This window comes from Nicotiana tabacum, chromosome 13 (assembly GCF_000715075.1).
Source record: "Nicotiana tabacum cultivar K326 chromosome 13, ASM71507v2, whole genome shotgun sequence".
NCBI lineage: Eukaryota > Viridiplantae > Streptophyta > Magnoliopsida > Solanales > Solanaceae > Nicotiana > Nicotiana tabacum.
In genome coordinates, this window is record NC_134092.1 from 121,188,193 (window position 1) to 121,207,378 (window position 19,186).

General features: G+C 36.1%; 1 long non-coding RNA gene across 1 annotated transcript; it reads right to left on the reverse strand.

The window, feature by feature from the left end:
• Window positions 1-1,030: 1,030 nt before the first annotated feature.
• LOC107787934 (uncharacterized) lies at window positions 1,031-3,800 on the reverse strand. The gene is made up of 2 exons (XR_012698168.1): window positions 3,460-3,800; window positions 1,031-1,372 (listed from the first exon to the last, which is right to left on the reverse strand). It is a non-coding gene; the product is annotated as an uncharacterized LOC107787934 (long non-coding RNA).
• Window positions 3,801-19,186: the final 15,386 nt, after the last annotated feature.

The window sequence follows — 19,186 nt, forward strand, 5'->3', positions numbered from 1 at the left end:
ACCTCACCTTCAGAAGAATGCTAAATGATTGGGAGATCGATAGAGTAATTGAATTCTATAGGACCTTGGAACAGTTCAGTGGTACCAGTGCTAGCCAAGATCTTATCATATGGCAAGGGAATGAACAGGGGAAGTACTCAGTAAAGACTGCCTACAAGGAATACAATCTAACCAACAATCAGATTGGATGCTGGCCATGGAAGATGATATGGAAAGTTAAAGTTCCATACAAGGTTGCTTATTTTACTTGGCTATTAGCTAAAGAAGCAGTCCTAACACATGACAACCTAACAAGAAGAGGATTCCAGATGTGCTCTAAGTGTTACTTATGTGGTGAGAAGGCAGAGACAATTAGTCATCTCTTTTTGCATTGCAGCTTCACTATACAGATATGGAGGATTTTTATCGGTCTAAGGGGAATTCCATGGGCAATGCCGGAAAGAATCCTTGATTTTCTAGCTAGCTGGAATAAAGAGGACTCACTTTCGAGAGACAAAGAGAGATGGAGAATTGTCCCAACTTGTATATGATGGACAGTCTGGGAAGAGAGAAACCAAAGATGCTTTGAAGAGAAATCCAACAATATTCAGAAGATAAAGATGAAATGTTTAGCTCTTTTTAATTTCTGGTGTAAAGAAAAACTTTTGAAGGATAGTGTATCCATTTTAGATGCCTTAGACTCATTGTAATAGAACAAGGCAGAAAATAGCCTTTTTGTGTAGTTTTGTATGGGCACTTACATTGTAATTATGGGTGACTTCACAATTTTAATGAAGTCCTTATATGAATATACAAATATGTTACCTTTTCAAAAAAAAAAAAAACATCTCATGTATTTGAAGGCAATTAACAAATTAACTTCAAGATATTCGAACTTTGTTACTCGAGCTGCAATCTGAGCTACTTACCATGGACAAGATGATAAGAGTAATCCTTCCGCTCTCCCAATATCATGTGCTCAAGAGCACTATTTTTTTCATAAGAAACACTTATCAAGCTAAATGGATATACGAGCTTCCAACTACTCATATACAAATCCTGGCCTCACTTTAGCAATTGAAGAATTATCAAAAATAGCCAAAACAGGTTGCATAAAATGCTGACCAGACCATTGATGTAGCTTGATTCAGGTTTTTACAGTTAATATTGTAAAACCCACAACTGTGACTTTGATACTTTACAAGGCTCACATAAACCTATCTCCACAAGTATCATTCTTCTTTTTCTCCCGTCTAACTTGTTGCAACACAAGTGTCAAAGTCTAGTCTTGACTGGGAGGAGGTTCGTCATTGGATGGCCTCCCATTTCCACGACGTTCATTCCATCTTGTCCATGCCCACCTTAAAATAAAGAACCCTCCGATAGCATAAACCTGAGTTCAGATATAGTGCAGAAAATTCAGGCAGGAGAATAAGAAAAGGCAGCAGTTCAGGAAAGAAGCAAAATCTTGAGATGTATAGGGGCACAACATTTTACTTGTTGAAGACATGATTATTCACCTCTTTCAAATTTATACAGCTAATGTTTTAGAACATATAACATACAGTTGACAATAGTCTTACTATTATTCCCATGTATGGTTCACATCAGTCTTACTATTCACAGTGGTTCAGATTTATTTATCTCTTTCTTTATTATATAGCTAGTGTTCTATAACATATATCAGCACTACCTTTCTTTTTATTTTTCAATGAAAACAATGAAAAGTAGCAAATTACTCAGTTGAGGTACTTATGGACCTCAGCGATTACAATGTTCTCTTTTCTTTCTAGTCCAGAGAATGTACACTGCACTTAAAAGGTGCTTAACTGTGGAGCTTTATCCACACAAAAAAAAGGTGCTTAACGGTGGAGAATATAAACTGCTACTACTGTAAACATAATATACAATAAATATTTCCTAATACAATAAATATTTCCTAACAGGTCTCAAATTATGAAGGCTAGTCTGATTATATTTATAGGAATTCATATTTTGTCCTCAGCGCTTTCTCTTTGACACAATCTCTTAAAAAACAATGTTACATAGGCCAGTGCTAGTACCAAATCAAAACTATTGGTTTTGTGAGAAGAGGTGTCTCATAACATTCTCCATAACTGAGAAGTGAAAGTAGAGTATCATGGAAAATAATCATCGTACCTGATTAAATAGCATGGAATGCCACTACATAAGCTTTTAAAAAGTTCATCTTACCACAAATTTTCTTTGGTATGATATCCTCAAAACCAAAACAAAATAGGTGAGGTGCTAGTAGCAAAAGCTCCATAGAAGGCATGGTATTACAAATGCACAAGTTCGTCTGCTCAGACATTTGAACATATTCAATAACAGACTCAAAGCACAAAGAGTGGAATACCCAGAACAAGGTAAAGAATCAAATTGTAGTTTCAGTTACACAAGGATTTTCCAGTGAGCAAAGAATGCCAATATCTCCACCTAAATTCCCGGCGAAGGCAAAAATTCCATCCACAGTACAAATGACTCTGCTCGTAAGGGCAAGCTAGCCAGATACATGGGCACCTTATGGGTAGATGGTGCGGGAGTACCACTTCCTTCAGATTCAAATTTTGAATATACAGTTGAAAGACTTAATAAGAATATATATCTATTCTAAGACCATGTCAATTGTCACAAAATAAGTAATGTTGGCAATGGTACTCTACTCCTATTGACTTCAAATGCCCGATCAGCCTCTTTCAACCTTACAAAAGGACAGCCCAGTGCACAAGGCATCCCGCGCATCAGTGGTTGTTTTCGTGGCTCGAACCCGTGACCTAGAGGTCACACGGAAACAACTTTACGTTGCTCCAAGGCTCCCCTTCAACCTCTTTCAACTATACGAAGAAGAAAAAAGGGAAAATGAACTATTTACCTTACATCATTTTTTTTTTTGATAAGGGTATTTACCTTACATCATTATTCATCCTACCTTTTATTTTTTATTTTTTATAACAGTGGTAATAAAGCCAGCATTCCACCTAGTAGCTTCTGCCTCTGCCATCACATATACCGAGTAACTCTGCCACCAAGGCTTAGACAAATGTCACATAGTGTGTTTTGTCTTTGTTGGGAGTTGAACTCCGGTCTCAAACGTTTGCACCCACTTCATCGACCATTAGGCCACACCCTTGGGTGCTATTCATCCTTCCTTACAACAGTGTTCATTTAACCCCAAAAAAAAAGTTGTTGTTCGAAACATTTTACAACTATAGTTGACCTTAACTATACACGAATTCTACATACCACTTAATCGAGACCTGCTTTTGCATATTATTCTTACAATGTTAATTACACTCATTTTATAGCCCAACCATTGAATAAGTCAAGGATATACTCCAACAATCAGTCAAACATCCAAAGCTCACATATGCAAAGAACAGTTTCTCAGAACTAGATAGGGTTTACAAAATAATTTGTATAAATTCTTGCAAGTTGTACAGAAACCAAATGGTGGAATACCTGCCACAAAACGACGGGGTTAGTATCGGGTTCAGCCCCTTCTGATTCGAGCTTCAAAGAAGGCAACTCCTGACGTGGAAACTTCACTATAGAAGGCTGTTTTTCCTCTTCACCTGAAACTTCAGTTGGTTTGGCCTCTGAAATAGTAGCAGTGGGTTCTATCTTCTTCTTATTGGGTAGTGGCGGTTTGAAGAGCTGAAGGAAACTGCAGAGCAATGAGAAAATTGGGTTATTGTTGGGTTTTTCATCTTTTCCGGCATCTGGGTTCGGAATTGAGTCGCTGGAGATTGTTGTTGTGGTTTCCGCCATAGCCAATTTGGAGTTTTGACTTTGAGAATTGCGTTGGTTACAACAGTATATACTACTACTAGTAGTAGTCTAGTACTATCAAGGGCATCGAACGAGAAATTACGGGATTTTTGTGGAACAAACGGGTAACGGGTATGGACCTGGATACTTCTTTACACAAATAGCCGGTAATATTCATTGTTTACTTTTTCTGATCATATACATAATTTATATATTGATTATACACAATTATACATATATAATACATGACTTATGCATATATGTCTCTACCGGTTATTTTTAGTTTAAGTGGTTAGGTATGAGACTATTTAGGTTAATTTTTCTAATATTAATTATAGACGGTATTTGCTTTGATTCTTTAGTTTATTTCATGTTATGTTTTCATTTTTTGTTTAAGTTTAGGGGGAGAATAACATACAGAGAAGGAAGGGTAAAAAATGATATTATATATATATATATATATATATATATATATATATATATATATATATATATATATATGGAAAAAGGTTACGGCGTTATATATATACAATATAATTTTCAGGCGAAAAAGGTTTGGTTGAACCCCTTCCGTTGACCTAGCTCTGCCCCTCGCAACATGACTAATGATTACTTTACATATATGTTTTTATGTTCGATCGAACGATATTCACTAATTTATGCAAACAATAATATGAATTTTGGAGGAGCTAAATACGTCAATAACTGCTTGGGTCAAATAGTTTTATGGGTCATTATAAATTTGATTTTAGTTTTATGACCTCATCTTTTTTTTATACATGGGAGATTTATTTTTACACATAAGAGATTTAAAAATGGCACTTTCTTAATTTTAACATTGTAAAAAATTATGAAGGCCGATTTCCTCCTTCTAGGGTATGTCACAAAAAAGTTTGGGAAACTACCAGCTCCGCCAATAAGTAGCTTATTACAAAAATTGATCAATTCATAAAATATTACTAACATTAGCCAAACACTACCAATATTAGTCAATTATTTATTTGTAGCCCAAAAAATATCTTTGCTTTGTTTTGAGTGAGTGTTATTAGCATAGATTGAGTACATCTTAAGGAGTTTGAATCTCAATATTAGGATGATTTGGTGGGTTTGAGGTAGCCTGAATTGAAAATTAGAAGTAAAAGATGAGCATGTAAAAAAATGATATGTGTATCACATATGTATCACATGTATATCAAATGTGTAACACATGCATGTATATCCATGTATACCTGTGTGAAAGATACATACGTGATACATGTTTGATATATGTGTCGCATAAGAATCTTTTAAACTCAATTTTGACTACGAATTTTGATACCAAACCAGTCCAAATCATCTTTAATCTTGCTCAAATTTTGTATATTGCCTCATTTATATGTTTTCAATGAATTTCAACCATACCCATTGAAAAAAAATCCTTTTTTGCCACATTTTTAAAAAATATTTTATATTATTGGTAATGAATTTTGACTCCAAACTAGTCTAACTCGTCAAATTTTGTATATTGACACATCTATATGTTTTAAATGAATCGCAACAATACCCATTGGAAAAAAAACTTTTTTTGCTTATATTTTTTGAATGTTGTATATCATTGGTAGTTTTTTTTTGCTATCTTTGATAGCATGACTAAAATGGCTAGTTGTTGGTAAATAACGTCTTTCTTTGGTATATTCCCGTAGGATTCCCAAAAAGTTTGGTTGCCTCATTTTTAACATTATTAATTAATGTTGCCTTACAAACATATTAATGACGATTAGTATATTGTATTTGTAAAATAATTTTGGAGAAGAAAAAATAACGTATAAACAGAAATGTAGAATAAACAGAATTTAATCTGATCCTGCTAAATTCACAGTGCTTCCTTAAGGAACTCAATCCCCTCATAATACCCGAGGTTGTGGATTATTTCCTCCCAGGATAGAACGGATTACACACTGGTATAACGGTACTTCAAACCCCAGTGTTTCAACGAATACAAATAGCGGCAGCAAATCACACTTACGTTGTTTGTTTTGTAAGAAAACAATGTAGAAAGAAAGGGGAGAATTCAAAATTTTCGTAAGGAAAAATCTGAGGGAATGATCTGCTATTTATATCCAACATGTTGAGTTTAAATGAAGAGGTGTAACTCTTTGTTATGGCTGTTCACGTAAAATGGCCATTATGTAAATGGCTATTTACTCAAAATAGAATGGGAAATCAAAACGCGTAGGAAAATTAATTTACTGTTACAAAAATGACTAATTTTGATTAAAATAATATTACGTTCTTTATATTAACAAATAAATTTGGTCCAGAAAATTAATCAATCAATCATTTGACTAAATCTGAAGCCGAAGCCGAAGCCGAGTCGAGCGACGACAACGGCGCGAGGCTTGCCTTCTTCTTAACTCTTTAAGAGCTAGAAGAAGAGCAATTGTATATATACCCATCAAAAGTCTTTTCCTCCTCCAATATGGGACAATGTTCCTTTGTCAAGGAGGGAAAATCAAATTTTTATTTTTCTCTCCATTTCCCATTCACCCTCTTTTAAGCAAAACTAAGCTTAAAACCCAACAAACACGACCTTGAATCTGAATGGCTATATTATGGAAATATGCATGGAAAAACTGTGTGATTCACAAGCAAGGATTAATTGCATCTGGATAAGTAGGTTTCCCTTTGAACTTTCCGTAGTGAACTTATGTCGGATATACTCGGTCAATCAGTAGATTTGATATCTTTGAACCGTCGAACTTTGGTGTATACCTAGACAACCAAAAGTCACACAATCAACCCTTAACCGTATTTGGTTCTCATTGTTGTGTTTGTTTCAGCCATGAACACCGCCTAGTTTCATAAGTGCGTAGAGAACTGGCCTTACAAAATTCCCCTTGAAGAGGCTAACACTTCACACTTACATAGGTGATTCTTAAATATGGCATCCCGTAGATACACTATTTGATATACCCCGTATCAAATTTAGAAACCATTAAAAAGCCTTAATGTTTAATCCTTGGTACTGAACATTGTCTCGTCACGAGAATGGACCAAAATTTTAGTTGATAATGTTGAATCGTCATTAATGACTTTGTTTGATCTCCTTGAACCTAGATCTCGGGATCTTCAGTCTTCTAGGTAGAGTTACCGCAACGATGACTTGTCCTCGACCATAGTCCCATTCCCCTCGATGATTTCTCAACTACCTCTCTAGTTAGGCCTTTCGTAAGTAGATCCGACACATTATCGCTTGACTTTACGTAGTCAATCATAATAATTCCTCTAGAGAGTAATTGCCTAACGGTTTTTGAGTCTTCGTCGTGTATGACGAGATTTATCGTTATACATAACGCTCCCAACCCTTCTAATTGTCGCTTGACTATCGCAATGTATACATATTGGGGCCAACGGTTTGGGCCAAAATGGAATATCTTCCAAGTTTTGGAGCCATTCAGCTTTATCTAAGGCTATAAACTCAACCTCCATTGTAGAGCGGACAATATAAGTTTGTTTGGACGACTTCAAAGATACCGCTCCTCCACCAATAGTGAATACATATCCACTTGTGGACTTAGAATCAGTTGAACCGGTGATCCAATTTGTATCACAGTATCCCTCAATCACCGCAGGATATTTACTGTAGTGCAAAGCAAAGTCCCGGGTATGTTCTAAATATTCTAAAACTCGTTTCATTGTGATCCAATGAGATTGACCTGGATTACTCGGGTATCGGCTCAATTTACTTATAGCACAAGCTATATCTGGTCGTGTACAGTTCATGAAATACACTAAACATCCCAACACACGAGCATAATCCAATTATGATATGCTTTGACCTTTGTTCTTTGCTAGTGCAAGATTCATGTGAATTGGAATATTTGCAACTTTAAAATCTAAGTGCTTGAATTTTTCAAGTACTGTTTTAATATTATGAGTTTATGACAATGCCAGACCTTGAGGAGTCTTATGGATCTTAATATCCAGAATTAAATCAGCAACTCCCAGGTCCTTCATATCAAACTTGCTAGTTAGCATACGCTTAGATGTATTTATGTTGGCAATGTCATTACTCATTATCAGCATATCATCCACATATAAGCAAACAATGACTATGTAATTTGGAACATTATTAATGTACACAAATTTATCACATTCATTTATCTTAAAACCATTTGACAACATTGTTTGGTCAAAATTCGCATGCCATTGTTTGGGTGCTTGTTTTAGTCCATAAAGGGACTTAACAAGTCTACATACCTTATTTTCTTTACCTGGAACTACAAACTCTTCAGGTTGTTCCATGTAGATTTCTTCCTCCAAATATCCATTTAAGAAGGCTGTCTTAACGTCCATTTGATGAATTTTAAGACCATAAACCGTAACTAATGCTACTAATATTCGTATGGACGTAATTCTTGTAACTAGAGAGTAAGTATTAAAATAGTCAAGACCTTCTCGTTGTCTATACTCTTTGACCACAAGTCTTGCCTTATGTTTATCAATAGTGCCATCATATTTCATCTTCCTCTTAAAACACTATTTAGAACTCAACGGTTTATTTCCAGGAGGAAGATCAAATAATTCCCATGTATGGTTGTTCAATATGGATTCTATTTCACGACTGACTGCCTCTTTCCAAAATAATGATTCCGAAGAAGACATATCTTCTTTAAATGTTCGAGGCTCATTTTCCAATAAGAAAGTTACAGAATCTGGTCCAAATAAAGTAGACGTTCCTTGACGTTTACTACGTCTTGGATAATCCTGATTAGACGTACTTTCTTTTGTTTCTTTTCGAGGTCGTTTAGATCCTTCACCAATCGACTTACATTCCTTTTTATACGGATATATATTTTCGAAGAACTCAACAATATCTGATTCTATAACCATATTATTATGAATGTCGGGATTTTCTGATTTATGAACCAGAAATCGATATGCTTTACTATTGGTCGCATATCCTATGAAAACACAATCAACAGTTTTCGGTCCTATCTTTACCCTTTTAGGGTTATGAGCTTGTACTTTTGCCAATCACCCCCACACTTTAAGATAATTCAAGCTGGGCTTCCTTCCTTTTCATTTTTCATATGGAATGGATTGTGTTTTGCTATGGGGTACTCGATTTAGTATACGGTTAGCCGTAAGAATAGCTTCCCCCCACAAGTTCTGTGGCAAACCAGAACTTATCAACAAGGCGTTCATCATCTCCTTTAATGAACGATTCTTTCTTTTCACAATCTCATTGGATTGGGGCGTATAAGGGGCCATTGTTTGATGAATAATTCCATATTCTAAACATATTTTTTCAAAAGGAGATTCGTATTCACCACCCCTATCACTTCTTATCATTTTGATTTTCTTGTTAAGTTGCGTTTCAACTTTATTTTTGTATTGCTTGGATGCATCTATTGCTTCATCTTTACTATTAAGTAAGTAAACATAGCAATATCGAGTATTATCGTCAATAAAAGTTATGAAATACTTTTTTTCACCGCGAGATGGTATTGCCTTCATGTCGCAAATATCTGTGTGAATTAAGTCTAAAGGATTTGAATTCCTTTCAACTAACTTATAAGAATGGTTAACATACTTAGATTCCACACATATTTGACATTCCAATTTGTCGCATTCAAACTTAGGCAATACTTCCAAATTAATCATTTTTCGTAAGGTTTTATAACTGACATGTCCCAAACGTATATGCCATAAATCATTTGACTCAAGTAAGTAAGGAGAAGCTGAAATTTTATTATTCTCAACGACCATTACATTCAGTTTGAAAAGGCCCTTAGTGAGGTAACATTTTCCTACAAACATCTCATTCTTACTTATTTCAACCTTATTAGATACAAAAACGCACTTAAACCCGTTCTTGACGAGACGTGCAGTAGAGACTAAGTTCTTCCTAATTTCAGAAACATGAAGGACGTTGTACAGAGTCACCACCTTGCCAGAAGTCATTTTCAGAAATATCTTGCCACATCCTTCAATCCTGACCGTTGTAGAATTTCCCATAGAAAGCGTCTCTTCGGGTCCAACGGGAGCATAAGTAGCAAATGCTTCTTTAACATCACAAACATGGCGAGATCCATAATCAATCCACCATTTCTTAGGATTTCCCACTAGATTGCATTCAGAAAGCATAGCACACAAGTCATCAATATCCTCGTACTTTTCAACCATGTTTGCTTGACCCTTCTTCTTGTCTTTCCTTGGAGCACGACAATCTACAAATTTGTGTCCAGCTTTTTCACAGTTGTAGCAATTTCCTTTGAACCGCTTCTTGCTTGGGTTGCTTTTTGGTCTAGAAGGCTTCTTCCTCTTTCTATTATTTTGTGGAATATCTTCAACAATGTTTGCTCCCATTATTGTTGAGTTTCCAAGACCTTTTTTTTCCAGCAACTTTGTTGTCCTCTTCGATCCTCAACCAAACAATGAGATCTTCGAGCGACATCTCCTTGCGTTTGTGTTTCAAGTAATTTTTGAAGTCCTTCCACAAATGAGGCAACTTCTCAATCATCGCTGCAACTTGGAATTCTTCATTAATGACAAGACCTTCAATGAAAATTCTATTAGTAATAATAATATAATTAATACTTTCAACATAAGTATTAATTCGACTTATACCTTCAGCAAGAAGATAGTGAATAATCACTTGCAATTCCTGGACTTGGGTAATAACAGACTTGGTATCTACCATTTTGTAGTCCAAATATTTTGCGGGAACGAGTTTCTTCAACCCGACATCCTTAGTTTTGTATTTCTTTTCAAGCGCAATCCACAGTTCTTTTGACATCTCCGCATTACTATAGACGTTATACAGATCGTCCTCCAGCCCACGAAGAATGTAATTCTTGCACAAAAATCAGAATGCTTCCACGCCTCAGTCACGAGAAAGCGTTCATTACCTGGAGTTTCATCAGGAAGAACATGAACATCTTTCTTAATGAATTTCTGTAGACTTAACGTCGTCAAGTAAAAGAACATCTTCTGTTGCCACCGCTTGAAATCAATCCCGAATTTTTTTTCGGGCTTTTATGCCGGTGATGGTGCCAATGCTGGTGTTGTTCGGCTTGTCGATGTATTGCCAGTCACTATAGGAATAGCCTGGTTTCTGTTCTCAATCGTCATTTCTGTAAAAGAATGACACAAACAAACGTTTAATATACGGCGAAGTTTTTATATCTTCAAACCGAATAAAACTGGAGTACAAAATCACGTAGATTTTAATCTCCAATGGAGTAGAAAATCGCTAGGATTTTAATCTCCAAATAACGGATAGTAAACCAAAATAGAATATACGTTAAAGTAAACAAATATAGTAGAAAACTACGAAGGCTTTAATCTCCAAAACGGGAGTAGAAAACCACACAGGTTTTAGTCTCCAGAACAGTATGTATAACACAAATACAGAATATAAAATTAAGTTCCTTAAGCTTGTTAGTATACTATATTTATAAAATAATTCTGGAGAAGGAAAAATAACGTATTAAATAGAAATGTAGAAGAAACATAATTTAATCTGAGCCCACTGAATTCACAGTGTTTCCTTAAGAAACTTAATCCCCTCCTAGTACTAGAGGTTGCGGATTATTTTCTCCCACGATAGAACGGATTACACACTGGTGTAGCGATACTTCAAACCTCAGTGTTTCAACGAACACAAATGGCGGCAGCAAATCACACTTACGTTGTTTGTTTTGTAAGAAAACAATGTAGAAAGGAATATGAGAATTCAGAAATTTCGTAAGGAAAATATGAGTGAATGGTCTGCTATTTATAGCCAACATGTTGAGTTTAAACGAAGAGGTGCAACTCTTCAGAATGTATGTTATGACTATTCACGTAAAATGGCCATTACGTAAATGGCTATTTATGCAAAATAAAACGGAAAATCAAAACGCGTTACAAAAACGGCTAATTTGGATTAAAGTAATATTACGCTAATCTTAATATTAACAAATAAATTTGGTCTAAAAAATTAATCAATCAATCAAATTCGGAGCCGAGCGACGACAGTGCGAGACTTGCCTTCTTCTTAACTCTTTAAGAGCTAGAAGAAGAGTAATTGTATATATACTCATCAAAAGTCTCTTCCTCCTCCAATACGGGACAATGTCCCTTTGTCAAAGAGGGAAAATTAAAATTTTATTTTTCTCTTTATTTCTCATTTACCCTCTTTTAAGCTAAACTAAGCTTAAAACCCAACAATTACATCTTGAGTATTTGTGTTTTTGGTTCCTCAATGATAATGGTTCCTCAATGATACTCTCCCCACGCTATGTATTCATTGGAATCTCAATATACTCAAAGTCTGGGAAAAGATAGTATATACTAATTTTATTTTAAATTTTGAACATATTATGTAAAATGGACATGTGATTATTTTCGACTCAACAAGAACTTGAACCCTCCCCTCTAACTTCTTTCCCTATTATTATTGCTTCTCTAGTTTCATATACCAAGTTTAATTTTTCTGTTGAGTTTTTTTTTTGTTTTAAGATGAAATAGTCTTAAAATGAGGGTGAATGGGAAATGGAGGAAAAATAAAATTTTGAGTAAAATTTTAAGTTTCTCCCTCTTGACAATGAGACATTGTCCCATATTGGAAGAGAAAAGGATTTTTGGTGGGTATATATATAATTGCTCTTCTTGTAGCTCTTAAAGAGTTAAGAAGAAAGCAAGCCTCGCGCCGTCGTCGTCGTCGCTTGGCTCGGCTTCGACTACGGCTACGGCTTCGGCTTCGGCTTAGGCTTAGGCTTCGGCTTCGGATTTGGATTTGGATTTACATTTGGTCAAATGATCGATTGATTGATTAATTTTTTGGACCAAATTTATTTGTTAATAGTAAATATTAACGTAAGATTATCCGCATTTGTAACGGATAATCCCACCATGATTTGTAACGGTAATCGATTGATTGGCAGCTGCCTAATGCTCTTCCCACCATGAATGTGCTTGCTCCACAAACATGAATGTGCTTGCTCCACAAACAAGCTAATGCTTGTTCCACAAACAACCATGGAGGGTGGACGTTTGGTCTTCTTCAACACTGGCTGCTATATATATGTGCAGCAGATGTTGAAGAAAGACACTCAACACTCAACGCACAACGCACAAGAAACAAACTGAAAATCGCTCAATATATTTGGCTATACATTGCACTGCTTCCTCTTAGCATTTCCATACGATTTTCTGAGTTTCTACTCCTTCGTTCTGCATTGTTTTAACTTCAAACAAAGCAATTGTAAGTGTGATTTGCTACCGAACTTTGTGTTCGCTGAAACACTGGGGTTTGAAGTACCGCTACACCAGTGTGTGATTCGTTCTATCCTGGGAGGAAATAATCCATTACCTTGGGTACTAGGAGGGGATTAAATTCCTTAAGGAAACACTATGAATTCAGTGGGCTCGAATTAATTATTGTTTCATTACGCTAACTTATATTTTGCAGAATTATTATTCACAAATACAACAGTATTGACGGGAATAACAATCTTAAGGAATTTAATATTTATTTCTGTATTTGTGTTATTCTTATTATTCTGCAAACTAAAACCTTTGTGGTTTTGTGTACTCCCGTTTTGGAGAGTAAAGCCTCCGTGGCGTTTTGTTGGAGATTAAAATCTACGTGATTTTTTACTCCAGTTTGAAAACGTTTATTAAACGTTTGTTTGTGTCATTCTTTTACAGAAAAAAAAATGACGACTGAAAGCGAAAACCAAGCTGTTCCGATGGTGACTGCCAACGCATCGACAAGCCGAACACCGGCGTTGGCACCGGCAGAAAAACCCAGAAAATTTTCCGGGATTGATTTCAAGCGCTGGCAGCAGAAGATGTTCTTCTACTTAACTACGTTATGTCTACAGAAGTTCATCAAGGAAGATGTTCCTGATCTGCCAGATAAAACTCCAGAGAATGAACGCTTTCTCGTGATTGAAGCGTGGAAGCATTCTGATTTTTTATGCAAGAATTATATTCTTAGCGGACTGGATGATAATCTGTATAATGTATACAGTAGCGTGGAGACGTCAAAAAAAATGTGGAATGCGCTTGAAAAGAAATATAAAACTGAAGATGCCGGGATGAAGAAATTCGTTGCCGCAAAATTTTTGGACTATAAAATGGTAGATAGCAAGTCTGTTATTACCCAAGTCTAGGAATTGCAAGTGATTATTCATGATCTACTTGCTGAAGGTCTTGTCATCAACGAAGCATTCCAAATAGCAGCAATGATTGAGAAGTTGCCTCCGTTGTGGAAGGACTTCAAAAATTATTTGAAACACAAACGAAAGAAAATGTCCCTTGAAGATCCCATTGTTCGGTTGAGAATCGAAGAGGACAATAAAGCTGCTGAAAGGAGAGGCCGTGGAAATTCAACAATAATGGGAGCAAATATTGTTGAAGCTAACAAAAGGAGGAAGAAGGCTTCTGGTCCGAAATACAACCCAAGCAAGAAGCGGTTCAGTGGAAACTGCTACAACTGTGGGAAAACCGGATACAAATCTACGGAGTGTCGTGCTCCGAAGAAAGACAAGAAAAGGGGTCAAGCAAACATGGTAGTAAACCATGATGATGTTGATAACTTGTGTGCCATGCTTTCTGAATGTAACTTGGTGGGAAATCCTAAACTGTGGTAGTTTGATTCAGGAGCCACTCGCCATGTTTGTGCAGTTAGAGAAGCTTTTGCTACTTATGCTCCTGCTGGACCCGGAGAGACAGTTTATATGGGAAATGCTTCAACAGCAAAAGTTGAAGGATATGGGAAGATATTTCTGAAAATGACTTCTGGCAAGGTCATGACTTTGAACAATGTCCTTCATGTTCCCGAAATGAGAAAGAATTTAGTCTCTACTGGACTTCTTGTTAAGCACGATTTTAAGTGCATTTTTGTGTCCAACAAGGTTGTCATTAGTAAGAATGAAATATTTGTAGGAAAATGTTACCTCACCGAGGGCCTTTTCAATCTAAATGTAATGGTTGTGAAAAATAATAATAATATTTCAGCTTCTTCTTACTTACTTGAGTCAAATGATTTATGGCATGTACGTTTGGGTCATGTCAATTATAAAACCTTGCGGAAATGATTAACTTGGAAGTACTGCCCAAGTTTGAATGCGAAAAATGAAAATGTCAAACATGTGTGGAATCTAAGTATGTTAAACATCCTTATAAGTCAGTTGAAAGGAATTCAAATCCTTTAGACTTAATTCATACAGATATTTGTGACATGAAGTCAATACCATCTCGCGGTGGAAAGAAGTATTTCATAACTTTTATTGACGATGGTACTCGATATTGCTATGTTTACTTACTGAATAGTAAAGATGAAGCAATAGACGCATTCAGGCAATACAAGAATGAAGTTGAAACGCAACTTAACAAGAAAGTAAAAATGATAAGAAGTGATAGGGGTGGTGAATATGAATCTCCTTTTGAAGAAATATGTTTAGAATATGGAATTATTCATCAAACAACAACCCCTTACACGCCCCAATCTAATGGGATTGCGGAAAGAAAGAATCGCACATTAAAGGAGATGATGAATGCGTTGTTGATAAGTTCTGGTTTGCCACAGAACTTGTGGGGGGAAGCCATTCTTACGGCTAATCGAATATTAAATCGAGTGCCCCATAGCAAAACACAATCCATTCCATATGAAAAATGGAAAGGAAGGAAGCCCAACTTGAATTACTTTAAAGTGTGGGGGTGTTTGGCAAAAGTGCAAGTTCCTAAACCCAAAAGGGTAAAGATAGGACCGAAAACCGTTGATTGTGTTTTCATAGGATATGCGACAAATAGTAAAGCATATCGATTTCTGGTTCATAAATCAGAAAATCCCGATATTCATAATAATACGGTTATAGAATCAGATAATGCTGAGTTCTTTGAAAATATATATATCCGTATAAAAAGGAATGTGAGTCGTTTGGTGAAGGATCTAAACGACCTCGGGAAGAAACAAAAGAAAGTACATGTAATCAGGAGAATCCAAGACGTAGTAAACGTCAAAGAACGTCTACTTCATTTGGACCAGATTTTGTGACTTTCTTATTGGAGAATGAGCCTCAAATATTTAAAAAAGCTATGATTTCTTCGGAATCATTGTTTTAGAAAGAGGCAGTCAATAGTGAAATAGAATCCATATTGAACAACCATACATAGGAATTGGTTGATCTTCCTCTGGAAATAAACCTTTGGGTTCTAAATGGATTTTTAAGAGAAAAATCAAAGATGATGGCACTATTGATAAATTCAAGGCAAGACTCGTAGTCAAAGGGTATAGACAACGAGAAGGTCTAGACTACTTTGATACATACTCTCCAGTTACAAGAATTACGTCCATACGGATGTTAGTAGCATTAGCTGCAGTGTATGGTCTTGAAATTCATCAAATGGATGTTAAGACGGCCTTCTTAAATGGAGAGTTGGAGAAAGAAATTTACATGGAACAACCTGAAGGGTTTGTGATTCCAGGTAAAGAAAAGAAGGTATGTAGACTTGTTAAGTCTCTTTACGGACTAAAACAAATACCCAAACAATGGCATACAAAATTTGACCAAACAATGTTGTCAAATAGTTTTAAGATAAATGAATGTGATAAATGTGTGTACATTAAAAATGTTCCAAATCACATAGTCATTGTTTGCCTATATGTGGATGATATGCTGATAATGAGTAATGACATTGCCAACATAAATGCTACTAAGCGTATGCTCAATAGCAAGTTTGATATGAAAGACTTGGGAGTTGCTGATTTAATTCTGGGAATTAAGATCCATAAGACTCCTCAAGGTCTGGCATTGTCACAATCTCATTATATTAAGACAGTACTTGAAAAATTCAAGCACTTGGGCTTTAAAGTTGCAAAGACTCCAATTGACGTAAATATTGCATTAGCAAAGAATAAAGGCCAAAGCATATCAAAATTGGATTATGCTCGTGTGTTGGGATGCTTAATGTATATCATGAATTTTACACGACCAGATATAGCTTGTGCTATAAGTAAACTGAGTCGATATACGAGCAATCCAGGCCAATCTCATTGGATGGCAATGAAACGAGTTTTGGGATATTTAGAACATACCCAAAACTTTGAATTGCACTACAGTAGTTTCCCTGCAGTGATTGAGGGATACTGTGATGCAAATTGGATCGCCGGTTCAACTGATTCTAAGTCCACAAGTGGATATTTATTCACTATTGGTGGAGGAGCGGTATCTTGGAAGTCGTCCAAATAAACATGTATTGCCCGCTCTACAATGGAGGCTGAATTCATAGCCTTAGATAAAGCCGGTGAAGAAGCTGAATGGCTCCGGAATTTCTTGGAAGACATTCCATTTTGGCCCAAACCGTTGACACCAATATGCATACATTGTGATAGTCAAGCGGCAATTGGAAGGGCTGGGAGCGTTATGTATAACGGGAAATCTCGTCATATACGACGAAGACATAAAACCGTTAGGCAATTACTCTCTAGAGAAATTATCACGATTGACTATGTAAAGTCAAGTGATAATGTGTCGGATCCACTTACAAAAGGCCTAACTAGAGAGGTAGTTGAGAAATCATCAAGGGGAATGGGGCTATGGCCGAGAATAAGTCATTGTGGCGGTAACTCTACCTAGAAGACTGGAGATCCCAAGATCTAGGTTCAAGGAGATCAAACAAAGTCATTAATGACGGTTCAACATTGTCAAATAAAATTTTAGTCCGTTCTTGTGATGAGACAATGTTCAGTACCAAGGATAAAGCATTAAGGCTTTTTAATGATTTCTAAATTTGATACGGGGTATATCAAATAGTGTATCTACAGGATGACACGTTTAGGAATCACCTATGTAAGTGTAAAGTGTTAGCCGCTTCAAGGAAAACTTTGTAAGGCCAGTTCTCTACGCACTTATGAAACCAGGCGGTGTTCATGGCTGAAACGAACACAACAATGAGAATCAAAGACGGTTAAGGGTTGATTGTGTAACTTATGATTGTCTAGGTATACACCAAAGATCGACGGTTCAAAAATATCAAATCTACCGATTGACCGAGTATATCCGACATAAGTTTACTACGGAAAGTTCAAAGGAAAACCTACTTATCCAGATGCGATTAATCCTTGCTTGCAAATCACACAGTTTTTTCATGCATACTTCCGTGATATAGCCATTCCCCATTCATGTGGGGGATTGTTGAGTTTTTTTTTTGTTTTAAAATGAAATAGTCTTAAAATGAGGGTGAATGGGAAATGGAGGGAAAATAAAATTTTGAGTAAAATTTTAAGTTTTCCCCTCTTGACAATGAGACATTATCCCATATTGGAAGAGAAAAAGATTTTTGGTGGGTATATATATAATTGCTCTTCTTGTAGCTCTTAAAGAGTTAAGAAGAAAGCAAGCCTCGCGCCGTCGTCGTCGTCGCTCGGCTCGGCTTCGACTACGGCTACGGCTTCGGCTTCGGATTTGGATTTGGATTTGGATTTGGATTTGAATTTGCATTTGGTCAAATGATCGATTGATTGATTAATTTTTTGGACCAAATTTATTTGTTAATAGTAAATATTAACGTAAGATTATCCGCATTTGTAAACGGATATTTTCCAATCCGTGTATTGACCATTTGGCAGCCGCCTAATGCTCTTCCCACCATGAATGTGCTTGCTCTACAAACATGAATGTGCTTACTCCACAAACAAGCTAATGCTTGCTCCACCATGGAGAGTGGACGTTTGGTCTTCTTCAACACTGGCTGCTATATATATGTGCAGCAGATGTTGAAGAAAGACACTCAACACTCAACGCACAAGAAACAAACTAAAAATCGCCAACATATTTGGCTATACATTGCACTGCTTCCTCTCAGCATTTCCATACGATTTTCTGAGTTTCTACTCCTTCGTTCTGCATTGTTTTAACTTCAAACAAAGCAATTGTAAGTGTGATTTGCTACCGAACTTTGTGTTCGCTGAAACACTGGGGTTTGAAGTACCGCTACACCAGTGTGTGATTCGTTCTATCCTGGGAGGAAATAATCCATTACCTTGGGTACTAGGAGGGGATTAAATTCCTTAAGGAAACACTGTGAATTCAGTGGGCTCGAATTAGTTATTGTTTCATTACGCTAACTTATATTTTACAGAATTATTATTTACAAATACAACAATATTGGCGGGAATAACATTTTCAAATACAGATGGGTAAACCAATCTGCAAATACTAAAGTTTTCATTCTAGACATTGTGATATGAGGATTTTAATCACGTCCTTTCTAAGTTTGTATATATCAAGAAGTTTAGTAGCCGTTTTAAACCTCGCTAGCTCGTGCTCATCTTCTTCCAATCTAGGAAGGTTAATACGATTACTCGAATAAAATTTTATTCACACCAGATATTTGCATCTAACAAACTAATTATTATGGTTAAGTGATAAAAATAGGTGAG